Here is a 12,517-nt window from a genome sequence, read left to right as displayed (position 1 = left end):
TTAACTTATGTGCAAAACAGAATACTAATTTGTACCCCTTAAATTGTAACATGGTTTTTGTCCAGGAGACTGAAATAAGAAGTTTCTCAAGTTAAGATCCTTAATGAATCAGGCCCACTGTCTATTGTATGTATCTATATTGATCACACGCTTTCTTTCTGCAAACAACTTATTGGATCCCCTTCAGTAAGGCTGGCCTGACCAAGGTTGTCAACGATTTGATCACAAATAAAATTAAAGGCCATTACTCTCTTCTAATTCTCCTCATACAAATGTCACAATCCCTAGGTCTTCAAGACACTGTCCTATCATGGTTCTCATCCTAGCTAGCTAATCGCTTTTTCACTGTTATTTTCTCTGGATCCACCACAGTTCCGCTTCCTTTATCAGTTGGTCTACCACAAGGCTCAGTCCTAGGTCCACTGCTATTCTCTATCTACACCGCTTCTTTTGGTAAACTAATAAGCTCCTTTGGAGTTCAGTATTATCTTGATGCAGATGATACACAAATTTATGTATCCTTTCCTGATCTGTCACCATCTGAGTCTCGTGTTACTTACTGTCTTTCTGCAATTTCATCTTGGATGTTCTCTCACCAACTCAAACTCAGTCTTTCAAACACAGAATTAATAATATTTCCACCCACCAACAAAAGCATCTTGCCTGACATACACAAACCCCTACAATCTATTGTGGATGCAGCGGCTAGATTGATTTTCCTTGCAAATGGTCCTTCCTCTGCTGAACCAATTTTTCAGTCTCTACTTTGGTTTCCTGTATTTCAACAAATCCAATATAAAATTCTTGTACTAACATATAAGGCCATCAACAAAACTGCACCAACATACATCTCCTCACGGGTCTCAAAATGTCTCCCAACTCGACACCTCTGTTCTGCACAAGATCTGCATCTCTTTTCCACTCTCATAACATGCTCCCATTCTCGGTTACAGTACTTTTTTCATGCTGCACCCACTTTGTGGAATTCCCTCCCTTGCACAATAAGACTTTCCTCTAGTTTTCAAATCTTCATGTGTTTTCTGAAAACCTTCAGGCAAGCTTATAATATTACTCAACTACCCTCTTAATCTTACCATATTACTACCCTCTACACAGCTAACAAAAGACGAAAAACCTCTGACCAACATTGTTGTGTGACTGATCACACAGCCCACTAAATAATTTTTACCTCTGCATTCTAGCTGGACCAATATGCAATATGATGGAGCACTTACCCTTGTGTATCAAACTCCCATTGTCCCATAGATTGTAAACTTGCGAGCAGGTCCCTCTTACCTCTCTGTCTGTATGTATTACCCAGTATTGTTTTATTACTGTTTGTTTCCAATTTTTAAGCGCTATAGATAAAAAAACAGCCAAAGATCCTCTGCACTCTCCAAGTACAGACTGAGGTGCAAGAGTGAGTTGCCCGCACACAATACAGAGGGAAACCTTGTGACCGCCAAACCATACATAAGGCAGCCATGACACCGCACCCAATACAGAGAACAAAATATGATTTTATTGATACAAACAAACCGTGCAGTTAATGTGTCAATTGTTGGTCATTTCTATACCTCCAAACACCTCAAATGGCCAAAGGGGAATGTATAAGATTTGTTATATATAACTATTCTTTATTCATCATATCCCCTGTTGTCACATATCCCCAGTTCGGCCTGTTGTCACATATCCCCTGTTGCCATGTGTTGAATGCCGCTGACCTCCATCTGGGACTGGGTGGAAGTTGGTACAGCACGAGTCACACACAGCTTCTGTAGTTGCAGCCCCCACCCCACGCAGCAACAGGCAGCCTCGCAATTAGCTGCCTGTTGTTTTCCAATGACAGGATTGCACCCTGGCAACCAGGGAAGCCTCGCCACCCTCCCCCCGCCAGGTGCCCTCACACAAAAAACATTTGTTTTATTTTTTACTCCTGGCTCACTTGGCCCTATTTCTGTGGAGAGGCCTCGGGCTGCAGCCCCATCAGGCCCATTCTTAATCTGGCCCTTTAGCTATGGTACTCAGCAATGTGACTGGAGAGTGACAAGGACACTGCCACCCCACCTGTTTCTGTATGAGCAATGGCACAGGGCAATGTCACTGAAGACCTATAAGAACACTACCACCCCTCCTGTTTCTGAATGATCTATGGCACAGAGCAATGTCACTGGAGAGTGACAAGGACACTATCACCTCTCCTGTTTCTCTATGATCTATGGCACAGAGCACTGGAGAGGAGACTAAGAAGAAGAACACTACCTTCCCTCCTATGTCAATATGAGCTATGGCACAGTACAGTTGGAGAATGCCAAGAACACTGACACCCCTCCTCTTTCTGTTTTAACTATGACGCTGACCAACTGCACTGGAGACTGCCAAGAACGCTGCTACCCCTTCTGTGTCTGTCTGTGAAATGGCGCCGGATCTCCGTGGAGGGTGGTACATATAGAATACAAAACTTGCGCAATCCAACGACGAAACAGTGCCGTTTTGCCTTGTTTTGAGGGCGTGCAAAAGTACCAAGCCGGCTCGACTCAGTTCTGAAATGTTCAGGATGGTTTTCGGAAAACGAACCTGAGCTTATCTAATGCCAGCGCAATTGCTGTCTAAAATAATGTTACTTCAAATTGTAACTAGCACACCTTTTGGAGGCTGTTGTTAATCTTTACTAACAAAGCTGGTGTGATGTTTTGCCTGGTATCTGGTGCTCAAGTGATCCTTTTCCAACCATCCAGCATCCTCTTTATATTAAATTGCCTCATCACATCTGGCAAATCTAATGGCTGGAACAAAAATAAAATACCTTCCACTACTCTCTCTGACAAGCTGGTTGCGTACCCAGTCTCTCTTCATCATCATCAAGAATTGGAGGCGGCTTACTTGGGCACTCCTGAGGACCATAGCCCCTATTCATGTGCACAAGCTACCCAGGTGTCCCAATGTCTGCAGTAGTTGGTCCAAGTATTCAATGCTGAAGAGGCCAGGATCAATTCAACACACTTGTAATCATTAACTCCCAAATGGTGAGTAGGGCATCTGTAAAGTATCACATCTGCTTGCGAAGTTTGGGAAAATTAAACCTGGACAATGCATCTGCTATTTTATTATTCACCCATAGAATGTTCTTGGCTCTCACCCGAATTTTCACAACGCTAGTGCCCATAATAAAGCCACCACTGGAATGTGTTCAGAACCTCCATTACCACTTCATTATCAGACCTGAATACCATTTACCTGTTCCACAGCTCCGCTGATACCAACACTGGAAACATCTCTTGTATCGCCATGTTACACGTCCAGCCAGCTCTTACCCATTCTAGTGATCCCATATGCAATGCTGCAATAAATTGCTGCAACTCAGAATGGCATATTTTTATTCCATTCCACATTGTAAATCTGTTACACTCATCTGAGAAATATAGCAAAATATAGTGTCTCCGCTATCTTCACATGAATCTGCCTAAAGCTCAACATGTCCAAAACAGAACAAATCATCTTCCCTCCTCTGGGAATCACCACCTCCCTTCAAATCTCCCTCACCGCAATAACACCACAATTTCCTCACTCTCCCTGGAACGCTGCCTTGTTGTTACACTTCACTCTGGTCTATGCCTCAAATCGAGTCTCTTTCCAAGTCCTGTTACTTCCACCTTAGAAGTTGTGGTACAATACACCTTTCTCAAGATGCTACCAAAACTCTTATCCATTCTCTCAGCATCTTCAGCCTTGACTACTGCAACCTCGGTGTGACTGGATCACTCTTAAATAACTTTTGGTAAAAATGTATTTAAAGCGAATAGCGCAGGGCACTTATTTATGTAATTGCATTTGCACTTATTTTTTGATATTGTTTATATTGTGGGATAGGTAATCGTTATTTCTGAGACCAGGGAAGAAATTTGTCTTTTGTCTAACTTTGCTGTAGGAAATGCCTATTTCTGATGCATATATCTGATACAATGAGCCTGTGTTTCCCAAGCCTTTGGTGTATTGTGGCTTGGGAAGCTAGCTTGTTGTATGTCCCGTTGTTGTGTGAATATGAATTCCGAACGATCTGATGAAAGGCCATGTGTTAATTACATCTTTTGATGTGTGAGGTTTAACCTGGAGACAGGAAGGTTTTTAATTTAAAAATTGCTGCCCCATTTCCTGCATCTCAAAGGTGCAGGAAATCGCAGCAAGGTTTTTAAGAATTTAAAAGCCAAGTATAAATACTAGTGGCTTTGCAATGTATGTAAATTTATGTTTGTATGAATAGAGTATATCCTGTTTCTAAAAATAGACTATTTCTGAACTGTATAAAAGATGTGCTCTGTGAGCATGTAATCATTCTTCTGACTTCATCTGACCTGACCACTGATACCTTAAATCAGTGTGACTGTCCTTGTCAGGACACTTTAGCAATAAAACATCACTCTGCTTCAAAGAACTGCTTGACAACTTCTTCAATATTGCTGTTTCTTGTGATCTACAGATTAGACCCTAAAATCTAATCCGTTCTCCGGCTGTGTCTGCGGTTTGGACCCAAGTGCTTCCAGTACCATCGCCTGCCTGCTACCTGCAGCCCTAGTTAGTGTGATAGGCCAGGGGGGATCCATTCACAGCATCCCTGATCCATAGTAAGAGGTCAGGAGTACCAGTCGGGTACACCAGCAAGGAGACACGCTAGCAGCGTCAGTGATCCAGAAGGAACGTGGTTCTGAGTGCCATAGAAGGAGCTCAGTGGTGGCAGCAGCATAAGCCCCTCCTACTGCGGCAAGAGGGCGCTTTTTGGATAATGAAAGGGAACGGTGGCAAAGTAAGCCCAGCGGGTTCCTCGCAACAACAGACAGGGTGGCATAGGTGGTCCATCCTGTCACACTCCTGCTATCTGGTATTCCCCTCACCCATCTATCCTCACTTCAGTCCATCTTAAATGCCACAGCAACACTGATCTGCCGCACCACTTTGCAAATCCCTACACTGGCTCCCTATGTCCTCCAGAATCCATTTTAAATTATTTACCTATACCTAAAAACGCCTGCAACAACATTACTTCTTTAAAGTCTGAAATCTCATTTCAAAATACTTCCCTCTCACCCTCTTAGATCTACCTCTGAGCTGCTCCTCACCGTATCTCTGATAACCACCTCTCACTCTTGTCTACATGATTTCTCCCGTGCTGCTACCCACTTTTGGAATTCCCTACCATGCCCAGTGAGACTTTCTCACAGCCTTCAAATATTTAGATGAACGCTGAACTCTTTATTATAGCTTACCCTACTCCTGCCAATACTACTGACAGTAATGCACCTTCACAACTGTCTCAATATCCACTCTGAGCCAAATTTGCTCTTCTTGTTTCAGCTGTGCCCTCTTCCAGTTAGAGTGTAAGCTCTTTAATGAGCAGGGACTCTGTACCCTTTGTTTTCATATCTACATTTATTTTGTCTACCATGTATGTCCCTGTTTTATGTAAGTCCTTTTTTCCGACTGTAAGTATAATAATAACAACAAAGCTACACATTCATCTCTTCTTTAACTTCCTTTGTAAGTCTTACAAAATGGTGAGGTCTAACTAACCTGCTTACTGCTGCGATGATTCATCTGTAAAATACTCTCCCCAAGGGTATCGTACGATCTGCAAACACTAAATATCCCAACAGCGATTGCATTTGCTTAATCGTAGCATTCTTTATAGCCAGCCAGGATTATTTGTGCTCCTTCAATTTCACACAGTTTCTGGTCTGGGAAGTGAACCAGCTCTTGTACACTGTCAATCTCTATGTCCAAGTATGTCAGCACTCTTGTTGGGCCTACCAATTTATCTGTTGCTAGCGGCACACCAAAAGCTATAGCAATACCTTGAAAATGCGCCACTGTATCACCACAAATTAAGGATTTCGTAAACAGAATATCATCCAAGTAATGGAATATGTCTGACTTTATAACCCATTCTAAGAATCAACTGAACACTTCAACTAACATACATGATATAGTGCAACTGATGGGAAGGGATCTATCCACAAACTAATGCTATCCAAACGTACAACCCAGCAAATGAAGAGAAAAAGCATGTATTGGGAGCAACTGAAATGCCACCTCTATATCTGCTTTGGCCATTAGCTCTCCCTTTCCACAGCTTTTCACTTTCTGCAAAGCATTATCAAAAGTGGTATATACTACTTTGCATAGCTCAGGGTCAATAGCATTAACAGACTTCCCTTCCGGGTTAGATAGGTGATGAATAATTCTGAATGGGCCAGTTTTTTCCATCACCCACCCAAGGTTGACATCCTCAGACCCAGAATTTGCAGCCTGTCAAACTACCGTTCTCCCTTGAGCCACCTGTTTTATCAATATTTCCTGCACTACCTTATGCTACATGGGGAAAACTGATCTGTCTCCCTGGGCTGCCAAAAACCATCACTGGAATTATAAAGACATAAGCAAAGCCCTCTTTGAGTAAGTGCACTGCTTCCTTGATAAAATAGTGCCTAGACATGGCTCCATCTTTTCCATCCGAACTGGCATTGAGGCCCTTTCCTTTAAAACCTCTTGCTGTCTTATTTCCCTTAAAACATCTATTGGATGTGTTGGAACCACTGCAGGTTGTGCACTTGTGCCTATAATGGCATCGTCTATGCTCTTACACTGATCCTCATTAAATGCCCAGCAGATACCTTTTACCATCACCATTTTCCTGGTGCCTTGGAAATCAATGACCTTGTCTGAAATGGATATGAGCACTTACCTGGCATGTAAGACTACACCTTTTGTGCAACTCCATGTAGTGTAGTTAATGGGACCCTCAGAAGTTGCCAGGTTCCTAGTAATACTCCGCCTTCATCTTGCCTTGACTATCTACTCTATTTTCTGCCTCAGCTTGGGGTTCAGCAACTACAGGCAAATGTACCTCTGTACAGAAGCCACTCCAGCTGATCTCACCATGGCTTAGGTATTAGATTTCTGGCCTCCTCGGAACAACTGTGACAACAGCCACTCTGGACTTTTCTCCTCAATACCTGCTCTCACCACATCTATCAATCTAGCCCTTGCCTACTCAACATCCCGCTTTCCAGGTTTACAATTTTTTTGGATAATGGAACCTACAGCACTACTTCTGCACACAATGTGCTGCCATTTGGGCGTTCTTCTAGGAAAGGGGTGGGGAGCGTGCCTACTGTTTATATATATTATACCCACCCATGTCAGGTATGTGCTGCTCACCCCCTCCTCAGTCCATCTCTACTTCCTTGGATGTAATCCATCTTCTATGCTACATTTATTTTGCTTTATTTGTTATTCATTTATTCCACAAAAGTTTAAAGGTGAAAAAAATGGATGTTTGGTGGGGTTTGGTACTCTAAACAAAGGGGTACATATTATGTTCCTCAATAGCATGGGTTGTCTAAGGGTGGACATGCACTAAGAAATAACTGCTGATTACATATGTAGGGGCCTCTGATAAGTTGCAAGGTGCCCATAGATTTTATTATAAATAGTATAGTAAGTATGGAAATACAGTTTGTTTAGAATGATAAGTGTTTTGTAAATTGAATTGCAAACTGAAAGAAACAAATAATAAAGGTTGCAGCTTCCTGAAGTAATCCAAGGGTTAACAAGTACATCTTATTACATCTGAGATGTACTGTAAGTCATGTCAGCAGCCCACCATACTGCAGAGCTGTGCTCTCTCCACATATCAGGCTGATATCACCACCCACAGCTTACCTATCCCAACCCACGGTGCATGTGTTAGTTTGACATTTTCTGACATTTTCCCCCTACTCCTCTCTTACTGGGCAGAGGTCAGGGCAGACTCATTAATATCTTTGACACTACTTCATTAATTTCATGTCCCAATATTAAGTGATATTGTTTATTCTGATTTGTAATGCTTTCTGATTTGTAGGCACTCAGTCAAGTACAATATTTAGTACAATGGCACTGTCATCATTTTTCTTTAGATCATGATGTTTTGGAGATGAAAATATGATAAAGGAGTTTTCCATCTTTGGGGTTTGGTGGATTTACACAGCATCTTACATAGCACTTTACAATTTGGGACAAACACAGTAATAAACAATACTGGGTAATACAGCCAAAGAGGGAAGAGGGCCCTGCTTGCAAGCATACAATCTATAGGATACAGCAGTGGTTCCCAAAGTGTGCACCGCGGCTCCCAGGGGTGCCATGGTGCTGTCACAGAGGTGCCGTGACCAGGAAAACACCCCCCAAAAAACTTACCAATTTAGCAGCTCCCGGGACACAGAATTCTCCTCCCTTCTCACTGAATGTCGGGCGTGATGTCAGCCACCTGATTGGTAAGAAGACAGAAGAGAACACAGAAGAAATAGAGGAAAGAAGGGCAAGTATGGTAAGTAAAGAAACGGAGGGGAAATGGTGATAAGAAACAGCACTGGAGGGGCAAAAGAATGAAGGAGGGGGCAGAGTGAGGATGAAGGAGCACAGAGTATGAGGATGAAGGGGCACAGAGTGTGACTATGAAGGGGCACAGTGTGATTGTAAAAGGGGCACAGTGTGATGACTTTTGTACATGTTGTTGTTTTATTTTGATTAATCTTATTCCTCTTAATGTTAGCTGTAAATTATTCTTTGACAGAAATATAATTGAAAAAAATATATAAAAATATTCTTTTTCCTTGGATTTGTGAATTATTTTTGCATACAACTTACTAAGTATTTCTGTCCTGACCTAAATACTTATTACGTTATTTTGACCCAACTACTTATAAAACGGAACTGCTTGGTAAGTGTTTTGGAGAGGGGTGCATTAAAAAATTATGGAGACTCTATGGGTGCCACAAACTGAAAAAGTTTGGAAACCACTGGGATACAGTACAGTAATATATATGTCCCTTGCCTAGGACCTATGGCTCAATTAAGCCAGGTGCCTTTGAGGTTATATAAATAAATGTCAATTATTAAATGTTTGCTTCTTCCAAAATAAGTGTATGATAGATGGCAATGTATTGCATACATTAGATGCTAACCCATGCATTAATCCATTGCTCTATACCATACATTCCATTTTGTTAAATATACAATGCTAGTAATAGAAACAGACATATTTGATTTGAGGGCTCATATTAAATCTAATCTTAGTTTAAAGAAAGGAACAGAAAAACAGCCAACTCCAGCAGAGATAACTGTAATGTCAAAGCTCAGAAATAACCAATAACTTGCAGCTCAACCTTTATTGCATTTTCTGTAGGTACTAGACATAGCATTCCTGTTATATATCATTTTATCTGAAATGTGAAATGTCATTGTATGGTTGCAATGCTGGAGAAAATATGAGTTATGTTAGTAATAGGCAGCAGAAGTAATATATCTGTGACAGGTATGAGACTAAATACACAGGCGATTAGCCTTTGCAACGCCATGACACTGTTGGCATCAAACTGCGTTTGATGTATCACACTTGAGTTTTGCAATACATTTTACTGTTCACTCTAACTGTGATGTGATGGGATGGACTTACTGTGCCAACCCATCGTCCACCACGCTTAAAGCTATTTTGGTGGCTTGTCGGCAGCAATCATCACTGACTGCTTGGCCACTTACTGATTATTGACTTGGAACCACTTAAGCTTTTGAGTGGTGCCTAGCTGTTGCTGCAACTCTTTGCTGTTTGTTAAATCCTCCTGTCTGCATAATTTAGATCAGGATTCTTGTGTAGCTGACATTGGGTCCAACACAGGACAGCCAAGGAGCGGGATTCAAATTCAAGCTTTATTCTGTTGGTCTGGGAGCACAGAAGGGACAGGAATCTCACAGGAACAAATCAGGATCTTAGAACAGATTCTATAGCTCATGTAGCTCCTTACACATGCCTCATGCTACCTTTTTATACATTTTTACGCATAGAGCTAGTGGTAAACCATGTCATGGTTCAAATACAAAGTGCAGCTCAGGAGCCAAGAATGAGGTAAAAACACACAAAGTTTATTGCTGGAATAACAATCTGATGGTGTAATGCTGAATATACAGGAAAATGCAGGAATAAATACCGGGTAGATGGCTGATGTAGGTAAGTGGTAATATGGAGAGATCCCAGATAGCAGGTAGGCAGTGATATGGAGAGATCCCAGATAGCAGGTAGGCAGTGATATGGAGAGATCCAGGCAGCATGAAACCACAAGCACAGCAGAGGGAAGGAACAACAGAATGCAACAACAGGATGGGACAACAATAACCAGCAATGACTGCTGGGAGAGACAGGTTTAAGATGGGACACACCCAGGTGCAACAAATAATTACAGGGAAGGTTAACCCCTGATACAAACAAGTAAGGCACAATAGCAGCACCTCTGGTGATCAGAGGTACTGCTGCAACATAGAAAATTAACACAAATACTGCACAGTTAAAAACAAACAGGGGCTGCAGGATGCAAGCAGCATTCAAAAGGGAGATGTTGCAAAGCAGACAGAGGCAGAACGTGACAAACCAACTCTCAGACCCTTTAAACAAGCTAGACTGATTCTCTAATCAGTTCACAAGGATCGGCCTAGTCATTAAACTTTCATTTACATTAACTTTAGTGGCAGGGAGTGTAATTGCCCCCTGTCCTCGTGTATCCAGAGCCACGTTGGGCTCAGTCTCCTATTTGTCATGGTGCCACTGGGTCTAGGGTATTCTATCTTAACATCTCCCTTCCAGACAACATTAACCACAAACTTAGCTGAAAACCTAAACCTGTCTCAGTCTTTACCCTTGCCCAAGTTCTCTCTGTAACCCCAACATAGTATCTACAGTTAAAAGCTCTGAAAAAAAAAATAGAACAGGTCACATGGTGCATGTAATTTACAAAGCAAAAATGGATGATGTGCAGAAGCCATCCACCAAATCCATGTACATCAATTGTGAAGACGCACCTATATTTACACCACACTGCATGGGTTTGCAAGGAGCAGTTGGGTGGGGTGAGGATCAGTTTTCACTGTCCATAGGACTTTTCACAGTTTGATAAATAGTTTGCAGTTTCAAATCTCACTGATCAGAGCACTTATTGAATATTTTTTTTTCTCTCTTTCTTTTTTTTTCCTAACTGGACCATTAGCACTGAAAAAGGGAAATCATAAAAAAATCATCAAATCTATTATTATTATTAATTTTTATTTATAAGGCACCACAAAGTATCCGTAGCGCCGTTCAAGGACAAACAATGGCACAGTACAAGGTGAAACAGCACAGTACAAGTAACAGTAAGCACTATAACTCTGGGGCTCAGGCTCAGCTAACGAGAGGGAGGGGAAAAGTCAGTACAGGCAGGTAACTTTGGCTCAAGAGGGTGGGCGTGGATGACAGGTTAAGAGCCACTGAGGGGAGCGGAGAGAAGCAAGAGGAGACAGAGGGCAGAAGGACCAAGAGGAGGAGAGCTGAGTAGCTGGAGAGCGCAGTTAAAAGTGATAGAAACAGGAGGTAGGAGAGCCCTGCTCAAGGAGCGTACAATCTAAAGGGAGGGGAAGACAGACAGATACAAGGATGAGACGGGAGAAACGGAGACGGAGTCGAGGAAGAAGGGATGAGAGAGAGGTAGCCGACCGGTGGGAGGTTAGGCATGAGACTGGAAGGCATTTAAGAATAGGTGGGTTTTTAGTGTTCGTTTGAAAGAGGACAGATTAGGGGAAGTTCTGATGAAGCGGGGGAGCATGTTCCAATGGAGGGGAGTGGCGCGGGAGGAGTCTTGGATAGGTGCGTGAGAAGAGGTAATCAGAGGGGAAGAGAGGCGACGATCGTTGGATGATGGCAGAGGGCGGGATGGAGTATGAATAGAGATAAGGTTAGAGATGTAGGGAGCAGTGGAGTTGGCGAGGGCCTTGTAAGTTAGAGTAAGGAGCTTGAAAAGGATTCTCTAGGGAAAGGGGAGCCAGTGAAGGGCTTGGTAGAGTGGGGAGACAGAGGTGGAGCGTCGAGAGGGGAAAATAAGCCTAGCAGCGGCATTAAGTACAGATCGAAGAGGAGCGAGATGAGAGATGGGGAGGCCGATAAGGAGAAGTTTGCAGTAGTCCAAGCGGGAGATAATCAGAACATGGATGAGAGATTTGGTGGCATCCTGGGAAAGGAAGGGCCGAATGCGGGCAATGTTGTGAAGCTGGAAGTGGCAGGATTTGGCGAGAGTATGAATGTGAGGGGCAAAGAAGAGAGAGGAGTCGAGGATGACACTGTCACTCACCGGACTGTGAGTGCCATTTCCCGTGTGTTCAGGAACCGTGGCCGTCCGCCATCCTGAGGGTCTGCGCATGTGCAGCCCTTATCAAGCCTCAATACCTGTTGCTTTTAATTGATTGGATGATCAGGCAACCCTCCCTATTTAAACCACCTGTGATCATTACCTGGTTGCCTGATCTTGGAGTCTCATTCCCCATGAGCCTCTGAAGGTGTTCCTGTGTTCCTCGTGTATTCAGCTTCTGCTGATTCCTGTTTACTGCTATTGTGGTTTCCAGACCACTTCAACTCTCCTGTGTTCATCGTGTCTGCATTCAGCTGATTCCGATCTGCTGCCTC

The sequence above is a fragment of the Mixophyes fleayi genome, chromosome 2 (genome assembly GCF_038048845.1).
Source record: "Mixophyes fleayi isolate aMixFle1 chromosome 2, aMixFle1.hap1, whole genome shotgun sequence".
Taxonomy (NCBI): domain Eukaryota; kingdom Metazoa; phylum Chordata; class Amphibia; order Anura; family Limnodynastidae; genus Mixophyes; species Mixophyes fleayi.
The sequence above is the reverse complement of the archived record's forward strand: the minus strand, read 5'-3'. Positions refer to the sequence as shown.